This window comes from Oncorhynchus mykiss, chromosome 16 (assembly GCF_057628025.1).
Source record: "Oncorhynchus mykiss isolate SJ-2025 chromosome 16, ASM5762802v1, whole genome shotgun sequence".
NCBI lineage: Eukaryota > Metazoa > Chordata > Actinopteri > Salmoniformes > Salmonidae > Oncorhynchus > Oncorhynchus mykiss.
In genome coordinates this window covers 50,912,146-50,932,075 of record NC_143037.1, presented here as the reverse complement: position 1 = coordinate 50,932,075, position 19,930 = coordinate 50,912,146, and the positions used below count along the sequence as shown (strand labels likewise).

General features: G+C 40.5%; 1 long non-coding RNA gene across 2 annotated transcripts; it reads left to right on the top strand.

The window, feature by feature from the left end:
* Window positions 1-7,342: 7,342 nt before the first annotated feature.
* On the top strand, window positions 7,343-10,153 carry LOC118939552 (uncharacterized). 2 transcript variants are annotated; one of them, XR_005036536.2, is made up of 3 exons: window positions 7,343-8,355; window positions 8,910-9,219; window positions 9,378-10,153. It is a non-coding gene; the product is annotated as an uncharacterized LOC118939552 (long non-coding RNA). The 2 variants fall into 2 exon arrangements; XR_005036537.2 differs by having other exon boundaries at window positions 7,397-8,355; window positions 8,910-9,082.
* Window positions 10,154-19,930: the final 9,777 nt, after the last annotated feature.

Here is a 19,930-nt window from a genome sequence, read left to right as displayed (position 1 = left end):
TGTTTTTGCATCCACTACACATGTCTTGTTAACAAACTATAGTTTTGGCAAGTCGGTTAGGACATCTGCTTTGTGCATGACACAAGTCATTTTTCCAACAATTGTTTACAGACAGATTATTTCACTTATAATTCACTGTATCACAATTCCAGTGGGTCAGAAGTTTACATACACTAAGTTGACTGCCTTTTAAACAGCTTGGAAAATTCCAGAAAATTATGTCATGGCTTTAGAAGCTTCTGATAGGCTAATTGACATCGTTTGAGTCAATTGGAGGTGTACCTGTGGATGTATTTCAAGGCCTACCTTCAAGCTCAGTGCCTCTTTCCTTGACATCATGGGAAAATCAAAAGAAATCAGCCAAGACCTGGTACATTCTTGGGAACAATTTCCAAACACCTAAAGGTACCATGTTCATCTGTACAAACAATAGTACGCAAGTATAAACACCATGGGACCACGTAGCCGTCATACCACTCAGAAAGGAGACGCGTTCTGTCTCCTAGAGATGAACATACTTTGGTGCGAAAAGTGCAAATCAATCCCAGAACAACTGCAAAGAACCTTGTAAAGATGCTGGAGGAAACGGGTACAAAAGTATTTATATCCACAGTAAAGTGAGTCCTATATCAACATAACCTGAAAGGCCGCTCAGCAAGGAAGAAGCCACTGCTCCAAAACCGCCATTAAAAAAAGCCAGACTTAGGGTTTGCAACTGCACATGGGGACAAAGATCATACTTTTTGGAGAAATATCCTCTGGTCTGATGAAGCAAAAATAGAATTGTTTGGCCATAATAACCATTGTTATGTTTGGAGGAAAAAGGGGGAGGCTTGCAAGCACAAGAACACCATCCCAACCGTGAAGCACGGTAGATGGCATCATGAGGTAGGAAAATTATGTGGATATATTGAAGCAACATCTCAAGACATCGGCCAGGAAGTTAAAGCTTGGTCGCAAATGGGTCTTCCAAATGGACAATGACCCCAAGCATACTTTCAATGTTGTGGCAAAATGGCTTGAGGACAACAAAGTCAAGGTATTGGAGTGGCCATCACAAAAGCCCTGACCTCAATCCAATAGAACATTTGTGGGCAGAACTGAAAAAGTGTATGCCAGCAAGCAAGCCTACAAATCTGGCTCAGTTATACCAGCTCTGTCATGAGGAATGGGCCAATATTCACCGAACTTATTGTGGGAAGCTTGTGGAAGGCTACCCAAAACATTTGACCCAAGTTAAACAATTTAAAGGCAACGCTACCAAATACTAATTGAGTGTATGTAAACTTCTGACCCACTGGGAATGTGATGAAATAAATAAAAGCTGAAATAAATTATTCTCTACTATTATTCTGACATTTCACATTCTTCAAATAAAGTGGTGATCCTCACTGACCAAAGACAGAATTCTTACTAGGATTAAATGTCAGGAATTGTGAAACTGAGTTTAAATGTATTCAACTGTATAGAATGAATATGAATTGGGTGGGTTGAGATGATTAAATATAAAAGCACTAAACCTCTAAAAGCTTCACTTATTTAAAAGTTTTACTTGATCCCAGATGGTTCTCAAGTAGATTACTAAGAAAAGCTTATCCATTGTTTAAAATTGCCTTTGTGCAGATTGCCATATGTCATTTTTTCAAAGTATCTATCTTTCAAATAAGTATTGCACAGCTGGCTACACTTTCATTCCCCTGAAAAGATAGAACAAATTATGGCTGAACTCAAATGTGCTGGTTGATAAAATACACACACATAAAAAAAAAAGGTTATTCTGTTTTTAAATTATATTGGAATGGTAGAGTTATGTTTAATGGAGTTATCAGAATTGTATGGGAAGGTCTGCTCAATCAAAGATTACAACCAATTGATTATAGCATTATCCCAAAAATGGATGTGGCAGTGGGAGGAGGTAGGGAACCAGTTTGTCTGCCCAATTTAAAGGATCAAAACTGGCAGAGGAATAAAAATAGCATACATAGGAAAGCATACCAGTTTTGTTTGAGGACCAGGATGTTGACCGCTGTGCCACACAGATTTTATGTACCGATTCCATGGTACAGGGTGTATGACGCAAGATTCAAGACTTTGTGCTTTTCAGCAAAAATTGTTATATAGAATTCTTGCCACCAACAAAATGTTGAATATTTGGGGTATACAATCATCGCAGCTCTGCAGATTTTGTTGTGAGGATACAGAATCAATAGAACATTTATTCTGGTATTGCCCTCCTTTAGCCTGTTTCTAGTATCAGGTTCAGGAATGGCTGAAAATGCATAACATTTATCTAAAATTTACACTAGAAATAGTACTGTTCGGAGATCTGGAGAGACTGGGTCAGTCAATTACTAATACTCTTAGTAAATGTATTTATCTTCAACTCTGGATTTGATAGATTAAAACTGTACGTTAAACATCACAGCATAGTTGAAAGATATATGGTGCATAGAAATCCGAAGAGGTGGATGGAATGGGCTGAGGGAAGCTGGGGGTTGAGATGTGGAACTGAAGACAAGTGGGAGTGGAGTTGCTGGGTGGGGGATAGAATGACAGTCAAAGATAAAAGTACCAAAAAATAAAGTCAAAATTAAACCTAACAAAAAGTATGTTTTAATGACACTTAGGGGCAGTGTTGTTACAGCTAATGCCTGTTTGCCTGAGGCTGATGCCATGCAGGTGTTTGTACACATGTATATATACACACACTCATTCAAATGTGCACATACATGGACACACACATGTAAATAGTGCCATACATGCACTTAAACATATTCAGTTGGCCTTGCTGTTATGATTTTTGTTGTCCTTGATGTCTTTTTTTTTGCGTTTTCTGTTTTGCTTTGTTTTTCTCTTTTCATTCTGTTGGTTGTTGGTGCATTGGGGACGGGGTCTTGGGGATGGGGAATGGAATGGAGGGGGGGCTTGGATGGTTGCGGGGCAGCTCTTGGGGAACTGTGGCGGGGGATCTTGGAGGGCTAGTGGCCTGGCTGTTGGGTGCTTGGGCTGATGGATCGCTGATTTGGATCCCCGTTTTTGACCTTGTGGGAGATCTGTCGATGTGCCCTTGAGCAGGGTGTTGACCCTGGTTGCTTCTGTGTGTCGCTCTGGATGGGAGTTACATGACTAATGTGATGTAGTTGTTGAGCGGCTTCACTGCAAGTATATTAAATAAATCAAGTATATATATATATATATATTTTTTAAATTTTTTTATTTTATTTTATTTAAAAAAAAAATTAAAAAATTTAAGCCACCTAAGAAACAAGATTATTTGGTCTGATGAAACCAAGATTTAACTATTTGGCCTGAATGCCAAGCGTCACATCTGGAGGAAACCTGGCACCATCCCTACAGTGAAGCATGGTGTTGGCAGCATCATGCTGTGGGGATGTTCTTCAGCGGCAGGGACTGGGAGACTAGTCAGGATCGAGGTAAAGATGAACGGCGCAAAGTACAGAGAGATCCTGGATGAAAACCTGCACCAGAGAGCCCAGGACCTCAAACTGGGGCGAAGGTTCACCTTCCATCAGGACAACTGCCATAAGCACACAGCCAAGACAACGTAGGAGTGGCTTTGAGGCAAGTCTCTGAATGTCGTTCATTGGCCCAGCCAGAGCCCAGACTTGAACCCGATCGAACATCTCTGGAGAGACCTGAAAGTAGCTGTGCAGCAACGCTCCCCATCCAACCTGACAGAGCTTGAGAAGATCTGCAGAGAAGGATGGGAGAAAATCCCCAAATACAGGTGTGCCAAGCTTGTAGCGTCATACCCAAGAAAACTTGATGCTGTAACCACTGTCAAAGGTGCTTCAACAAAGTACTGAGTAAAGTGTCTGAATACTTATGTACAGTGCCTTGCGAAAGTATTCGGCCCCCTTGAACTTTGCGACCTTTTGCCACATTTCAGGCTTCAAACATAAAGATATAAGACTGTATTTTTTTGTGAAGAATCAACAACAAGTGGGACACAATCATGAAGTGGAACGACATTTATTGGATATTTCAATTGGGCGTGCAAAATTATTCAGCCCCTTTACTTTCAGTGCAGCAAACTCTCTCCAGAAGTTCAGTGAGGATCTCTGAATGATCCAATGTTGACCTAAATGACTAATGATGATAAATACAATCCACCTGTGTGTAATCAAGTCTCCGTATAAATGCACCTGCACTGTGATAGTCTCAGAGGTCCGTTAAATGCGCAGAGAGCATCATGAAGAACAAGGAACACACCAGGCAGGTCCGAGATACTGTTGTGAAGAAGTTTAAAGCCGGATTTGGATACACAAATATTTCCCAAGCTTTAAACATCCCAAGGAGCACTGTGCAAGCGATAATATTGAAATGGAAGGAGTATCAGACCACTGCAAATCTACCAAGACCTGGCCGTACCTCTAAACTTTCAGCTCATACAAGGAGAAGACTGATCAGAGATGCAGCCAAGAGGCCCATGATCACTCTGGATGAACTGCAGAGATCTACAGCTGAGGTGGGAGACTCTGTCCATAGAACAACAATCAGTCGTATATTGCACAAATCTGGCCTTTATGGAAAAGTGGCAAGAAGAAAGCCATTTCTTAAAGATATCCATAAAAAGTGTTGTTTAAAGTTTGCCACAAGCCACCTGGGAGACACACCAAACATGTGGAAGAAGGTGCTCTGGTCAGATGAAACCAAAATTGAACTTTTTGGCAACAATGCAAAACGTTATGTTTGGCGTAAAAGCAACACAGCTGAACACACCATCCCCACTGTCAAACATGGTGGTGGCAGAATCATGGTTTGGGCCTGCTTTTCTTCAGCAGGGACAGGGAAGATGGTTAAAATTGATGGGAAGATGGATGGAGCCAAATACAGGACCATTCTGGAAGAAAACCTGATGGAGTCTGCAAAAGACCTGAGACTGGGACGGAGATTTGTCTTCCAACAAGACAATGATCCAAAACAGAAAGCAAAATCTACAATGGAATGGTTCAAAAATAAACATATCCAGGTGTTAGAATGGCCAAGTCAAAGTTCAGACCTGAATCCAATCGAGAATCTGTGGAAAGAACTGAAAACTGCTGTTCACAAATGCTCTCCATCCAACCTCACTGAGCTCGAGCTGTTTTGCAAGGAGGAATGGGAAAAAATGTCAGTCTCTCGATGTGCAAAACTGATAGAGACATACCCCAAGCGACTTACAGCTGTAATTGCAGCAAAAGGTGGCGCTAAAAAGTATTAACTTAAGGGGGCTGAATCATTTTGCACGCCCAATTTTTCAGTTTTTGATTTGTTAAAAAAGTTTGAAATATCCAATAAATGTCGTTCCACTTCATGATTGTGTCCCACTTGTTGTTGATTCTTCACAAAAAAATACAGTTTTATATCTTTATGTTTGAAGCCTGAAATGTGGCAAAAGGTCGCAAAGTTCAAGGGGGCCGAATACTTTCGCAAGGCACTGTACATGTAATATTTCAGTTTTTTATTTTGAATAAATTAGCAAAAAAATCTAAACCTGTTTTTGCTTTGTCGTTATGGGGTATTGTGTGTAGATTGACGAGGGAATAATTTTTTTAAAAAAAACATTTTAGAGTAAGGCTGTAACGTATTAACAAAATGTGGAAAAAATGTGGACATCGCCATGCATGACTAATTCAATATTGCACCATCACATTCTCTGGGCTCTGTCTGCAATCATAACCAGTCATATCTACCAGGAATAATGAAACAGAATATGAATTATGTATGACCACTGGAGTCTTTGCCATTCAGAATATTGTTTTTATTGAAGATTTTGATGTTTATTTCATCACTCAAAATCTTGCCAAAGCATATTCTGTAGGAGGGGTTAATATGAATAAAAAATAATTTGACATGAACATATGGACTTTGAAATGAACAAGGGAGAGGTTAAGTCTGGCATAAGCTTGTTCCCACACTTTGCAATAACTCTGTTGCGGTGGTCTTAGGTAGTCTCCATATAGGCTATTCCCTCCATTGCGACACTGCTGCCCAGTTGAAGAGCTTGTGATCTCCATGCAGCACCATAGCACCATGCGCCTTCAGAAAAGCACCCCTAAACCTCAGATGATGCCCTTCTGGAGGCATACAACAATAGTCATATCTTCATTTAGGCCTATTTGCCTACTAGCCAATTAAAGTGAAAAGCCTGCATGATACGTGCAACTCCTCAATCCAACATATTTCAACATTTAATTCAGTTCAGTCAGTATGTAATCCATTGTCATTGCAATAGGAACTAAATCAAAGAGAATAGAACATATCCATTTGTTTATTGAAATCCATGTGTGTATTCAAAATAATCTAAATTCTCAAGTTCTTTAACCTATCACTTTAATAATTCAATGTTTAATTTAGGCCTTTCCAAATAAAAAATAGGGTGCCTTCATCTTGTAGGCATCGCAATTTAGGCTATCATTTTGGATACTGGTGTCTTGCAGAATAGTTTAAGAACTGTGTTTATAACCGTTTTTATTATAGGGCTCCCTTTAAAAAGACACCCTAGCTCACAGGCCTCTAAATATAGCCTCTAAATATATATTTTTTTACAAAATAGTTGAAGAAGCATGTGCAGTGGCTGATAGAGAAAACAGATCTGGCAATAAGAATAGGCTATAGATAGTCTTGACCATTTGGGACCCCGTGATGGATATCAAATCAAATTTTATAACCTCTGTGTGACGGGACTGTGCAACGTAAATAGCTATATCGAGCCTACATACAGAGTGGAAATCACTAATACCACAGTCAATATGCCTAATATAAGTCCTGCAGTCCGTGCTCCCAAATACTGGAAAAAGTGTGATTCATTAGGTTACATGATCACCACAGTAGCCCCACACAGCTATAAAAATAAAATATGCAATTATATGGCCATTAAATAGCACACAACAGTATGACATACTTAGATAGCAGAATAGGCCTAAATCATATTTACTTTCTATTTTGCAGCTCAGGCGGTTATTCTAGACAAAGTTTTTCTGTCTTTATCATTCTCCTACAAGTCATTTGCTGAAGGCCCAAGCCTGTGCTGCACTATCTAAATTGTAATTATTTCGCCTCTATGGCCTGTTTATTGCCTCACCTCCTTACTCTTCTACATTTGAACACACTGTACATATATGTTTCTATTGTGTTGACTGTACGTTTGTGTAACTCTGTCTTGTTTTTGTCACACTGCTTTGTTTTATCTTGGCCAGGTCGCAGTTGTAAATGAGAACTTGTTTTCAACTGGCCTACCTGGTTAAATAAAGTTGAAATACAAAATGTTTTTTAAAGAAAAACGTATATAACGTCGTTATTGAATGCAGTTCTAAAACAAGCTCTGGACTTTTATTTTGGAAATGAAACCGGAAGCTGCAAAGCAACTCTTCCATCTGGGCTACAGTTGCTTGATTGACTAGCTGACCTTGACTAGCTACGTTCGGTCAATGTCCTTTGCAAATGCCTTATTACTGACAAATGTTAATGTGTTAACGTGTAAATGTTAATTCATAGTAGTAACAGATATAATTTAACGTTTACGTTTAATGTTTCATGCATGGATTTTCTTACAATCCTAACGATACGTACGTTCAACCTTTTGGCAGCTATCTCGCTCCATATCTTTGGGACATCCCTAAACCCTATCTAACCTTAATAATTTTAACTTCAGTGGGGGTCGGGATGTTCAGGGATTCTGGATAGCACGGACATTTTGATTACACAAAGAGGTAGTTTCACCAGCCCAAATTAATTTAACTTTTTAGGATTATGATCATTTGATTTATTGTACATGGGTTAGTAGCTCTGGACTCTCTCACTAAATATATTTAACATGTGGCAATTTGTAGTCGACTGAAAAAAAAGTAGTTGACACCTACCTAAGCACAATAAGATGATCAGTACCACGGGGCAGAAGGTAGCCTAGTGGTTAGTGTTGGGCGAGTAATCGCAATGCAGCTGTATCGAATCCCCGAGCTGACAAGGTAAAACATCTGTCGTTCTGCCCCTGAGCAAGCCAGGCTGGTGGGCAAGCCAGGCTGATGAGCAAGCCAGGCTGATGAGCAAGCCAGGCTGATGAGGATGAGCAAGCCAGGCTGGTGGGCAAGCCAGGCTGGTGAGGATGAGCAAGCCGGGCTGTCATTGTAATACGAATTTGTTCTTAAACTGACTGGTCTAATTACATTTAAAACAAATACCTTGGCGCCCCCTGACAACGGCGAGTCGAGAACATTTCTGGTTGCGACATATCGACGTCTGCAACCAAGAATAGCATTTGCCAAACACACCAGCGTGTTTTCTTTCTTTTCTGAAGTCATGGCGGGATCTTTAAACGCTAGAAGAGGACCATGGAAAAATATATTTCCTCAGGTAATTTTGTTCTCGAATTATCTTTCTTTTCTGAAGTGACGTTAGCTACAATTTTTGTTGTTGTCTGCTGTTTTCATTGATTATCGATCGAAATCAGTAATATGTTGGCAGAATTCGGTTAACAAGATTTACAGTAACGCTACAGTAACGCTATCTAACGCGCAGTAAACTGGTGTTTTGACTGACAGGTTATCGAAGTAACGTTAGCTAGTTTAATGTATGATGACTCTGGCCGTCAAAATAGTGTTAACCCAACTATTTACATACTAATCTGGTGTTATTATTTTCATTAATGATGTGTATGGAGATAATAGATAAGTAAAACAAAGGATCGTCTTTTGATGGTGTTTAATCTATTGATCTAATTAAATTAATAGTTCTACTTTTTAGCCCTTCCAGCCTGTATTTGAAGTATTTATAGTGATGACTAGCATTTTAAATGATATACTAGAGCTACACAGTATGTCTCATGTGATATGATGACCTGTTCTTCGGGGAATTTATCATCAATACATTATTTATCTTGTGGGGATGTTGTTGTCTTTTGATTTCAGGGAGAGATCTATGCCCTCCCAAGGGATGCAACACATTTTGCCTGATGTGGACCATAAGTGAGCATTGTTCAGGTGGTCGGGGAATGGGATTCCAGAGATGGACTTTGCCAGGGTTGACAAAATGTAGTGGGACCACCCTCCACCACCATCTGCAGCTCAGTAGAGATGGAGAGGTACTTTTCCCGTCCTCTGCTGCTCTGAATGCCCAGGAAGCTCTGGCAGGTTAAGCTGCATTGCCAGCAGTCTGTGCAGTAGGAAGGTCATCAGTTGGAACATATGGTTCCTTACACTGTTCCACGCAAATACACTGGTAATGGCAATATCATTTAAATGTAATTGACAATCTAATGCAGCTTTTATATTTAATACAAACAGCAACACATTTCTCTTTGTGAAATGTTATTATAGAATTATTCTATTCTCAGTCTGGTGTATTCTCATATATTTATGTTGTTTATTTTTCTTTAGGGGAGCTGATAGGTTTGGAGTACCTCCTCGATCAGACTGGTTTGGTGCTGCAGGATCACAAGGCTGCCATTGAGGAACTAGAGACAGGTGATCCTGATGTCCAAGGGGAGGATGATGAGGGCTTTGTGGAGCTTGTGGAATTTCAGGGCCTGACAGTTCCAGTGGTGGAGACAGCCCTGCCTCTTGTTGGCACCTTTCGTCCTACTCCCACTCCCTCTACCAGCATCCAGTCCACAGCTGCATCAGTCAGTCCCCTGTCCTCCACTCCTGTACGGGCTACTCCACCACCTGGGCCTCTGTCCTCCACACTTGTGCTCGTCAGTCCCCTGTTCCTGTTTGGCCTAACATTACTCCTTAGTCCATGGACCATAAATGTTCTTTTTAAAGTGTGATTTGGCTCTGGCAGTCAAAACAGCCAAATACCCCATCTAAAGGATTGAGATAGTGAAATGTTTTGTTGTTTCGGCTCTGTACTCCAGCACTTTGGATTTGCAATGATACAAAGTGCATACTGTCAGCTTTAATTTGAGGGTATTTTCATCCATATTACAGCACTTTTTATTACAGTACTTTTTGTACATAGTCCCCCCATTTAAGTGGAACCAAAAATATTGGGATAAATTCACTAATGTGTATTAAAGTAGTCAAAAGTTTAGCATTTAGTCCCATATTCCTAGCACGCAATGATTACATAAAGCTTGTGACTCTACAAACAGTTGCTCTTTGTTTTGGTTGTGTTTCAGATTATTTTGTGCCCAATAGAAATGACTGGTAAATAATGTATTGTGTCATTTTAAAGTCACTTATTGTAAATAAGAATAGAATATGTTTCTAAACACTTCTACATTAATGTGGATGCTACCAGGACTACGGATAGCCTGATGAATTGTGATGAATGAGAAAGTTAGACGCACAAATATCATACCCCCAAGACATGCTGTATGACAAGGGCTATGTTGAGAGGTAGCTTGCAAGTAAGCATTTCATTGCACTGTTTACACTGCACTGTATTCTGTAATTATGTATTATTAATACAATTGGATTTGATTTGATTTTTGACAGTAAGGATGCTTTCCAATTCAACAGACATAGTTCTAAAAGAAAGTACACCAGGGCTATACAGTATCTCTGGACAAATTTGGCCAGGAGGGCTGTACTGCTCAGAGTTGGCAACCCAGCAACAAGGCACACTTGTTGGATCAACATGAGATGCAGTTCAGCCTTTAGAGGAAGCAGACCTTCAAGTAGGTTGTTGAAAATGCTCTGTAGTATGCTGGGTATTTGGTGGCATTGATGAAGAGTGATGCAAAAAAACATGCTGCCAATCAGATGACTTTGTAGGAGTCCCAGCATCCATTCCACACCTCTAACCGCATCAGTTCTCTGCTCCTGTACGGACTACTCCACCACCAGCTGGTTCTCTGTCTGTGACCTTAACACCAGTGCCCTCCTGGGCCTCTGTTTATGATTTCCACATCTGTGCCCGGCTGGACCTCTGTTCATGCTCTCCACACCTGTGCCCGGCTGGGCCTCTGTCCATGCCCTTGATACCCGTGCCTGACACCTGTGCCCTCCTGGGCCTCTGTTTATGATTTCCACATCTGTGCCCGGCTGGGCCTCTGTTCATGATCTCCACATCTGTGCCCAGTTGGGCCTCTGTCTGTGCCCGACACCTATGCTCCTCTGCTCCTTACGGGCTAAGCATTCTGATGGAGCCAGCGATCAGGCGCTCTCCATTTTCAGTTAATTATATATAATTGTAATTATTTGTGTTCAATTGTTTGTCCCTCTGGTGTCTAAAGTATCCTCCCCTTAAATCACTAAGGGCACAAAAGCCCTTAGCTGAATTATCTAATTGCATTTTGATCAATTAATGTCAGTCTTTGAATGCTCCATTGTATAAACTATTTAATTTTCCTGCTTGTGTGCCTTGTGCACTGATATAAAACAATTAGGGTATATTTGTCATTCTCACGTCTTCCTCCAATTCTGTATTCAATTACTTTCTTGATTTTACAATCAAAACTATTTCGTCAACATTACGTTTTCGACGTGAACTTGATATTACATTTATAAATTAAGCAATTTCTCTCATTTTAAATAAGATTTAACTCCTGTGGTGTTCAGGCTTAACACATTTAGGCTACCCTTCTATACATTGGAATCCTGAAGAGGGTGAGCGGTTTGACAAAGAGACAGGTTTTCATAATAAAAAGTTATGGATGATGATGACAGATGTACAGGCTGAGAGGAACGAGGATTTTCGGAAGAAGCCCGATACTTTTCTACTCAGATTGTCACGGTAAGGAAAATAAAGCATTAAAACGATTCAAGGCTAAATACAGCAGCCGTGTTGGGATTCGATACGGGGTCGGCATCGGCTAGTATGTTCATTCTTGGTAGAAAATGCCCACCGAATTCGCTACACTCTTTAATTCTTGGTGTCGCAACCTCGACTGGTGAGAAACCGAGGTAAAGGCAGTTTTAGGTTGGATATTCGCCTGTAGTTTTCCTTACCTCCAACAGTAGGTAGGGACCGTCAGGTCAACATAGTGACAAATCAAAATGTTCAAATTTCAATTACTATTTAACCATTACTCCTAAAACTTTCAAAACTGGTTCTAGCTAACCCGGTGGCATAGACACATTGCACACATTTTCTTTGGTCGATTTACATCTCGCACTATTTTAAATTATTTATTAACGTTTTTGAATTTCAATAGCGCATTGGTCATATGACCTACTGGACTCACACAAGGTTCAGAATGTCCACTGACAACCCTTCTATATTGCACACCCTTTAGTTTGTCAATTTTCATCTCACACGTTTTACATGAATTTTTCTCAATTTAAAATTTCAATAGCCCCTTGGTCTTGTGACCTAGTGACTTCAATCAAGGTTCAGTATGTCCACTGACATAATGAAATTCTGATTAGTTATAGGCAAATGAATACACAGGCCAAATTTGTATGCTGTTTTCCTTATCACTATAATCTAGTAGTAATTTAGTAGTAGAGGTAATTTCCTTTATGCTCCATTCTACACACAGCCTAAATTATAGGCACATTTACAGGACAATAATAAAAGTAGCATATAGGATCCAACCCTATCACAGAGTGAATAAATATAGAGCGTTTGTAGACTTTAAGAAAAAAATATTAAGTGACTGTTTCATCAGTGCGTGCTTAAAGAAAGTCATATCACAAAGATCACAGATGACAGTGCCCACCAAATCTATGACAATAGAGAATGATTTATAAGCCCCAAAGTGTGTTTGTCAAAATAATATCTGAAAATGTCAGTTGATGAACATAATACTTCTATTTGCAATAGCAATTTATGATATATGCAGTTGAGGAATATTCTATTTACCAACACTACATGTAGGACAGACATAAGACATTCCCACATACAGTATATATATTTATTTATTTCACCTTTATTTAACCAGGTAGGCCAGTTGAGAACAAGTTCTCATTTAGAACTGCGACCTGGCCAAGATAAAGCAAACATTGTGACACAAAAAACAACACAGAGTTACACATGGAATAAACAAATGTACAGTCAATAACACAACAGAAAAGTCTATATAAAGTGTGTGCAAATGAAGTAAGATTAGGGAGGTAAGGCAATAAATAGGCCTTAGTGGCAAAATAATTACAATTTCACAAATAAACACTGGAGTGACAGATGTGCAGAAGATTAATGTGCAAGTAGAGATACTGGGGTGCAAAGGAGCAAAAAAAAACAACAAATATACATTAAATAAATAACAATATGGGGATGAGGTAGTTGGATTGGCTATTTAGAGATGGGCTATGTACAGGTGCAATGATCTGTAAGCTGCTCTGAAAGCTGATGCTTAAAGATAGTGAGGGAGATATGAGTCTCCAGCTTCAGTGATTTTTGCATTTCGTTCCAGTCATTGGCAGCAGAGAACTGGAAGGAAGGACGGCCAAAGAGGAATTGGCTTTAGGGGTGACCAGTGAAATATACCTGCTGGAGCGTGTACTATGGGTGGGTGTTGCTGTGGTGACCAGTGAGCTGAGATAAGGCGGGGCTTTACCTAGCAAGGACTGATTGATGACCTGGAGCCAGTGGGTTTGGCGATGAATATGAAGCGAGGGCAAGCCGACGAGAGCATACAGGTCGCAATGGTGGGTAGTATATGGGGCTTTGGTGATGAAACGGATGGCACTGTGATAGACAGCATCCAATTTGCTGAGTAGAGTGTTGGAGGCTATTTTGTAAATGACATCGTCGAAGTCAAGGATCGGTAGGATAGTCAGTTTTACGAGGGTATGTTTGGCAGCATTAGTGAAGGATGCTTTGTTGCGAAATAGGAAGCCTATTCTAGATTTAATTTTGGATTGGAGATGCTTAATATGAGTCTGGAAGGAGAGTTTACAGTCTAACCAGACACCTAGGTATTTGTAGTTGTCCACATATTCTAAGTCAGAACCGTCCAGAGTAGTGATGCTAGGCGGGCGGGCAGGTGCGAGCAGTGATCGGTTGAAGAGCATGCATTTAGTTTTACTTGCATATAAGAGCAGTTGGAGACCACGGGATGAGAGTTGTATGGCATTGAAGCTCGTCTGGAGGTTAGTTAACACAGTGTCCAAAGAAGGACCAGAAGTATACAGAATGGTGTTGTCTGCGTAGAGGTAGATCAGAGAATCACCAGCCACAAGAGCGACATCATTGATGTATACAGAGAAAAGAGTCGGCCCGAGAATTTAACCCTGTGGCACCCCCATAGAGACTGCCAGAGGTTCGGACAACAGGCCCTCCGATTTGACACACTAAACTCTATCTGAGAAGTAGTTGGTGAACCAGGCGAGGCAGTCATTTGAGAAACCAAGGATGTTGAGTCTACTGATAAGAATGCGGTGATTGACAGAGTCGAAAGCCTTGGCCAGGTCGATGAATACGGCTGCACAGTATTGTCTTTTGTCGATGGCGATTATGATATCGTTTAGGTCCTTGAGCATGGCTGACGTGCACCCATGACCAGCTCGGAAACCAGATTGCATAGCGGAGAAGGTACGATGGGATTCTAAATGGTCTGTGATCTGTGTGTTAACTTTGCTTTCGAAGACCTTAGAAAGGCAGGGTAGGATAGATATAGGTCTGTAACAGTTTGAGTCTAGCGGGTCTCCCAGTTTGAAGAGGGGGATGACTGTGGCAGCTTTCCAATCTTTGGGGAACTCAGACGTTACAAAAGAGAGGTTGAATAGGCTAGTAATAGGGGTTGCAACAATTGCGGCGGATAATTTTAGAAAGAGAGGGTCCAGATTGTCTTGCCCAGCTGATTTGTAGGGGTCCAGATTTTGCAGCTCTTTCAAAACATCAGGTTTCTGGATTTGGGTGAAGGAGAAATGGGGAGGCTTGGGTAAGTTGCTGTGGGGGGTGCAGAGCTGTTGACCGAGGTAGGGGTAGCCAGGTGGAAAGCAAGGCCAGCCGTAGAAAAATGCTTATTGAAATTCTTCGTAATTGTAGATTTATCGGTGGTGACAGTGTTTCCTAGCATCAGTGCAGTGTGCAGCTGGGAGGAAGTGTTCTTATTCTCCATGGACTTTACAGTGTCCCAGAACTTTTTGGAGTTTGTGCTACAGGATGCAAATTTCTGTTTGAAAAAGCTAGCCTTTGCTCTCCTAACTTCCTGTGTATATTGGGTCCTTACTTCCCTGAAAAGTTGCATATTGCGGGGGCTATTCGATGCTAATGCAATACGCCACAGGATGTTTTTGTGCTGGTCAAGGGCATTCAGGTCTGGAGTGAACCAAGGGCTATATCTGTTCCTGGTTCTACATTTTTGAATGTGGAATGCTTATTTATGATGGTGAGGAAAGCACTTTTAAAGAATAACCAGGCATCCTCTACTGACGGAATTAGGTTCAAGTCGATTAGAAAAGCCTGCTCGCTGAAGTGTTTTTTAGGGAGCGATTGACTGTGATGAGTGGTGGTCGTTTGACCCATTACGGACGCAGGCCATGAGGAAGTGATCGCTGAGATCCTGGTTGAAGACAGCAGAGGTGTATTTAGAGGGCAGGTTGGTCAAGATGATATCTATGAGGGTGCCCGAGTTTACGGATTTGAGGTTGTACCTGGTAGGTTCCATGATAATTTGGGAGAGATTGAGGGCATCTATCTTAGATTATAAGGCGGCCGGGGTGTTAAACAGTACAAACTCTGAAGATAAATGGGGGGAAATTAATTCACATATGGTGTCCAGGGCGCAGCTGAGGGCTGAGGGGGGTCTGTAACTAGCGGCAACAGTGAGAGACTTATTTCTGGAAAGGTGGATTTTTAAAAGTAGAAGCTCGAACTGTTTGGGCACAGACCTGGATTGCATGACAGAACTCTGCAGGCTGTATCTGAAGTAGATTGCAACTCTACCCTCTTTGGCAGTTCTGTCTTGGCAGAAATGTATACACATACATAGAGGCATTTTTCAGCTATGATTTTACCACTCAGAATCCAGAATGGATTTGACAATGGGGCCAGCACAGGATGTAATACACCCTTACAACAATCTACTTTTTGATCTTCTTGACTTCTTATCTGGTAAAAAGCTACTGTGTGTCAAGAAAAGAGCCCCAATTAGGGGTTAGTGTACTCCAGTAAAAAAAGGTTTGGTTTAGATTAAAAACTATTGCCCCGTGTCCCCGTTCATAGAGGCATGAGAGACTAGTCAGTGGTAGAATTGAGTTGGCACTTTATTGGCCCAAACACCCACAGACCCACAAGGTTGTTACTCATGGACAGTAATTAGTCATTTATTTATTTTTTGCATTGATCTTCTAACTGTCCAAGAATAGGATCCAAAATGTTAGGAAATATTTTTTCCCATAAATACAAAGGAGGATGTCTCTCCTCATACCTCTGGCACTTTAGTCAGACTGCCAGACTTTGCACCACAGAGCCAATCAGGAGAGAATGCATACAGGTCAAAGGTGCCAATTGAAAGTCAAGGGGTGTGTCTGTGCCTTTTAGATTACTCTCTCTTTACAGAGAACCCCTGTGGTTCAAGTCAAGAGCTACCCTTCCCTTTTCAGTCTGCTCTGTGCATATCTAAAAGTGACAGAGCCAGCAGCCTAGAGAGTTTTTCACAGTATGTCATAAAAAATGATTACATTTATGTATGTAAAATGCTAATATGTATTAGATCCAGTACAATGGAATAACTAAAACCTGAATTTGAATGCAGCTTGTTCCAATTCCTCCTTCTCTTTCTGTCCAGCAGGGTCAACCAAAAACACTTGGCCTGATGGTTCATGCAGATACTGGGGAAGCAATATAGAAATTATTTTACTATTAAATTACCCATATCACAACCCTCATACCTCTTCACAAAAATGTATCTAAATCAATTTTGGAAAAATGATTTTACTCACAAAAGACACAGGAATGTATTTTTCCAGTTAGAAATAGTAGGCCATGCATCAAATAACTATTTTCATCAGAAAAACGAACCCTCAAATGCACTATTGCATTTTGTAAGTTGTCTGCAGGTGGCTTATTGTGAAGGCACCCAAATATCAAGTCATTATCAGGTTCTGTAAACTGGGTTCTAATACTCAACGTAGAAGGATTTGTCTTAATGTACAGTATATGAAAGTGATGCTATGAAAAGGATTATTTCACGTTGTCAAGCTCACTCTGACTGACAAATCAATGCCTATTACTGTGATTAAAAAGTGCATATGAAACATTGTTTTCATGAGGCCTACCTGTGCGCCTTCCTTTAAGCACCTCTGTTCGAACACCTCTCCTGTCCTTGATCCATACCACATACAGTCATTTGCGGATCTTTTCAGTGTCCATGTGAAAGATAGTTATTGCGAGGATGGAACATGTGTTAACTTTAAAACATTGTTTTTAACACCCATGTAAAATGAAGGCCTGCAAGCTTACAGATTTAAGTCGAATAGCCTGAGATGAAAGTAGACAAACATCAGAGTGTGCGATATGAAGGCATAGTCAGTGGACATTCTGAACCTTGATTGAAGTCACTGGGTCACATGACCAAGGAGCTATTGAAATGTTACTTTTGGAAAAATGTATGTCAAATCTTGTGAGATGAAAATTGACAATCTAAAGGGTGTGCAATATAGAAGGGTAGTCAGTGGACATTCTGAACCTTGTTTTAGTCAATAAGGTCACATGACCAAGGAGCTATAGAAATTCGAAATTGAAATTCGAATGTACATTTTTTTTGTACTTGGTTTACGCTCCCTAACTAATTCAACTAGGAATACAAAATGCTATCACATTTCCACATGTTTATTAGCTTTGGAAAGCGAATTCATGTCCAAATCGTGAAAATAAGACCTGTGCAATGTTGTGCGCAATTTCTCAAATATCGTGACACTTATTTGGAGTCTGTGGCTCAAGTGGTTTGAAAGCTATTGAGTTTTGAAAGCGCGAATATCCAACTTGACTGTCTTTACTTCGGTTGATGACCAATATCCTTGTCGCAGGAGGACACAGAAGTAACTCCCAACTATTCCTCGTTATTGGGTTCTACCCATGGTGCGGACCTTATTGCGCGTAATACAATGGGGACCAACTCCTTACTTTTCCACTACAATAAACCACTTACAGTTCACACTTTCTTTAGCAAGATGAGTTTTAAATTGGAACACCCCCAGATATGTTGTCATTCAAACCCCGCAGTAAGTGAGCTGGTGAATAAAATGTAACCACACACGCTACCACTGTGTTCAATCAGCATAAGCTCATAAATCCTTCCTTACGCATCATAATGATTGAGGTTTGGTGTGGTCTGGGAACAGATGGATTCTTGATTAAGTTTTTTAATTACGAGAAAGCCTCCTGGCGTGCTAAGCAGTCGGTAGGCCTATCATGTGAAAACTGGTCTCTTGTGCCCTCAGCTGTGGTGTAATTTAGCTTTGGGGAAGGACATACCAATCACACATTTTGCCCACTGGCGACTGCATGCAGATATGATACCTAACCTGAATGTTTAGTCTATTCGTCTATCAATGAGAAGAGGACATCTCCGAAGCCCGGGATGGAATACATTTCAACAGCAGTGAAAGTTATCTTTCTTTTCTTTTTCCACCTCGGACTGTATCTTGTTCAAAGCAAAAGTCTGGAGTGGAGCGACGTGTCACGCGGTTTTTCATCAGTATTTACACCAAACGAGAGGCGGAGTACGGAAGAGAAACAAACTAAACGGAAACCAATAATTATCTAGGAGGGGACTGTTTTACAACCGTTATTCCACGCCTATTGCGCATCGATGTGGATAATACTTTCTCTACACTACAGACGACTCACTAGGAACCAGTTGTTAGGGGTTAGTACGAAACTAGCTATATAAAAGCAAAGATAGATAGGAACAGATAGATCAAAGTGTAATTTATCATGCATATGAGAATTACTTATAAACTGTCAGGTGGATGGACCGCAACTTCACATCAGGAAAGTAGCCACTTTCGCATCACAAATATATATGGCTATAATTTGTAAGACTAAGACAAAGGTAAGTGAGTGATGACTATATCTTAATTCGATCCATTATTTCATGAATGTGATAAAATTAACTAGGTCGTCAGTCAATGACAGACTGCTTTATCTGCAAACAATTGTCAGTCCAATGATGTGGCAGCTGCAGCATTGTGGATTAGATTCCAAATAACTTGGACATTTTGGTTTTCTAAATTGATTGACTTTGCTTCTATTTAGATTAGAAATGGTGATTACCAGGCTAAATGTAAGGAAATGGCTGTAATAAATTCAACATCACCACAGCCACCACACAAACATACATATACTACTACTTGCCCTTTAGATAGATACTGCTGTGGACATAATGAATCACTGTACAGCCCAAGTCCTGTATTGTGTCACGTATTGTAATGCCAAGCTATTTTAGTTCACAAGGAATTATCTATGTGTCTAGTGGTAATTGTCTGGGATTAAATTATCTCATAAATGTTGTTTTCTTTAATGTCTCTTGAAAAGGATTTTGATCTCACAATAAAAGCAATAACATCCTTGCCAGCAGTGGTAAATAGCTCTATTCCCCCCAGGGGTTGATCAACACAGACTTTGAGATACTGTAGGCCTAATATCAATGCATATTTTATTTTTAATATTGCGTTTGACAGGTGACTGGCTGAAGGACCTCTCCTTGCTGCTGTTTTTTTTCATCACAATGAAAGCAGATACACTATGGATCTTGAGGGGAATAATTATTTGATTTGTTTGAATTAAAGTGGGTGTATGACAAAAGCATTGTTGTCTATTTAGTGCTAGTCTTGTTCATCTGGTCACCGAGAGGTAATGTGATAACCTGCCTGCTCACTGTGGCGTTTGATATGTGATGTGTACCCTTGGTGAGTTCCATCACACTGTGGTAGGCTACCTACTGCAGACAGACAGACAGACAGACAGACAGACAGACAGACAGACAGACAGACAGACAGACAGACAGACAGACAGACAGACAGACAGTAACAGGTTTAAGACCTTGTTGAAGAACAGATGGTAGTTAAAAATACCTCAGTCAATTCTCCTGATA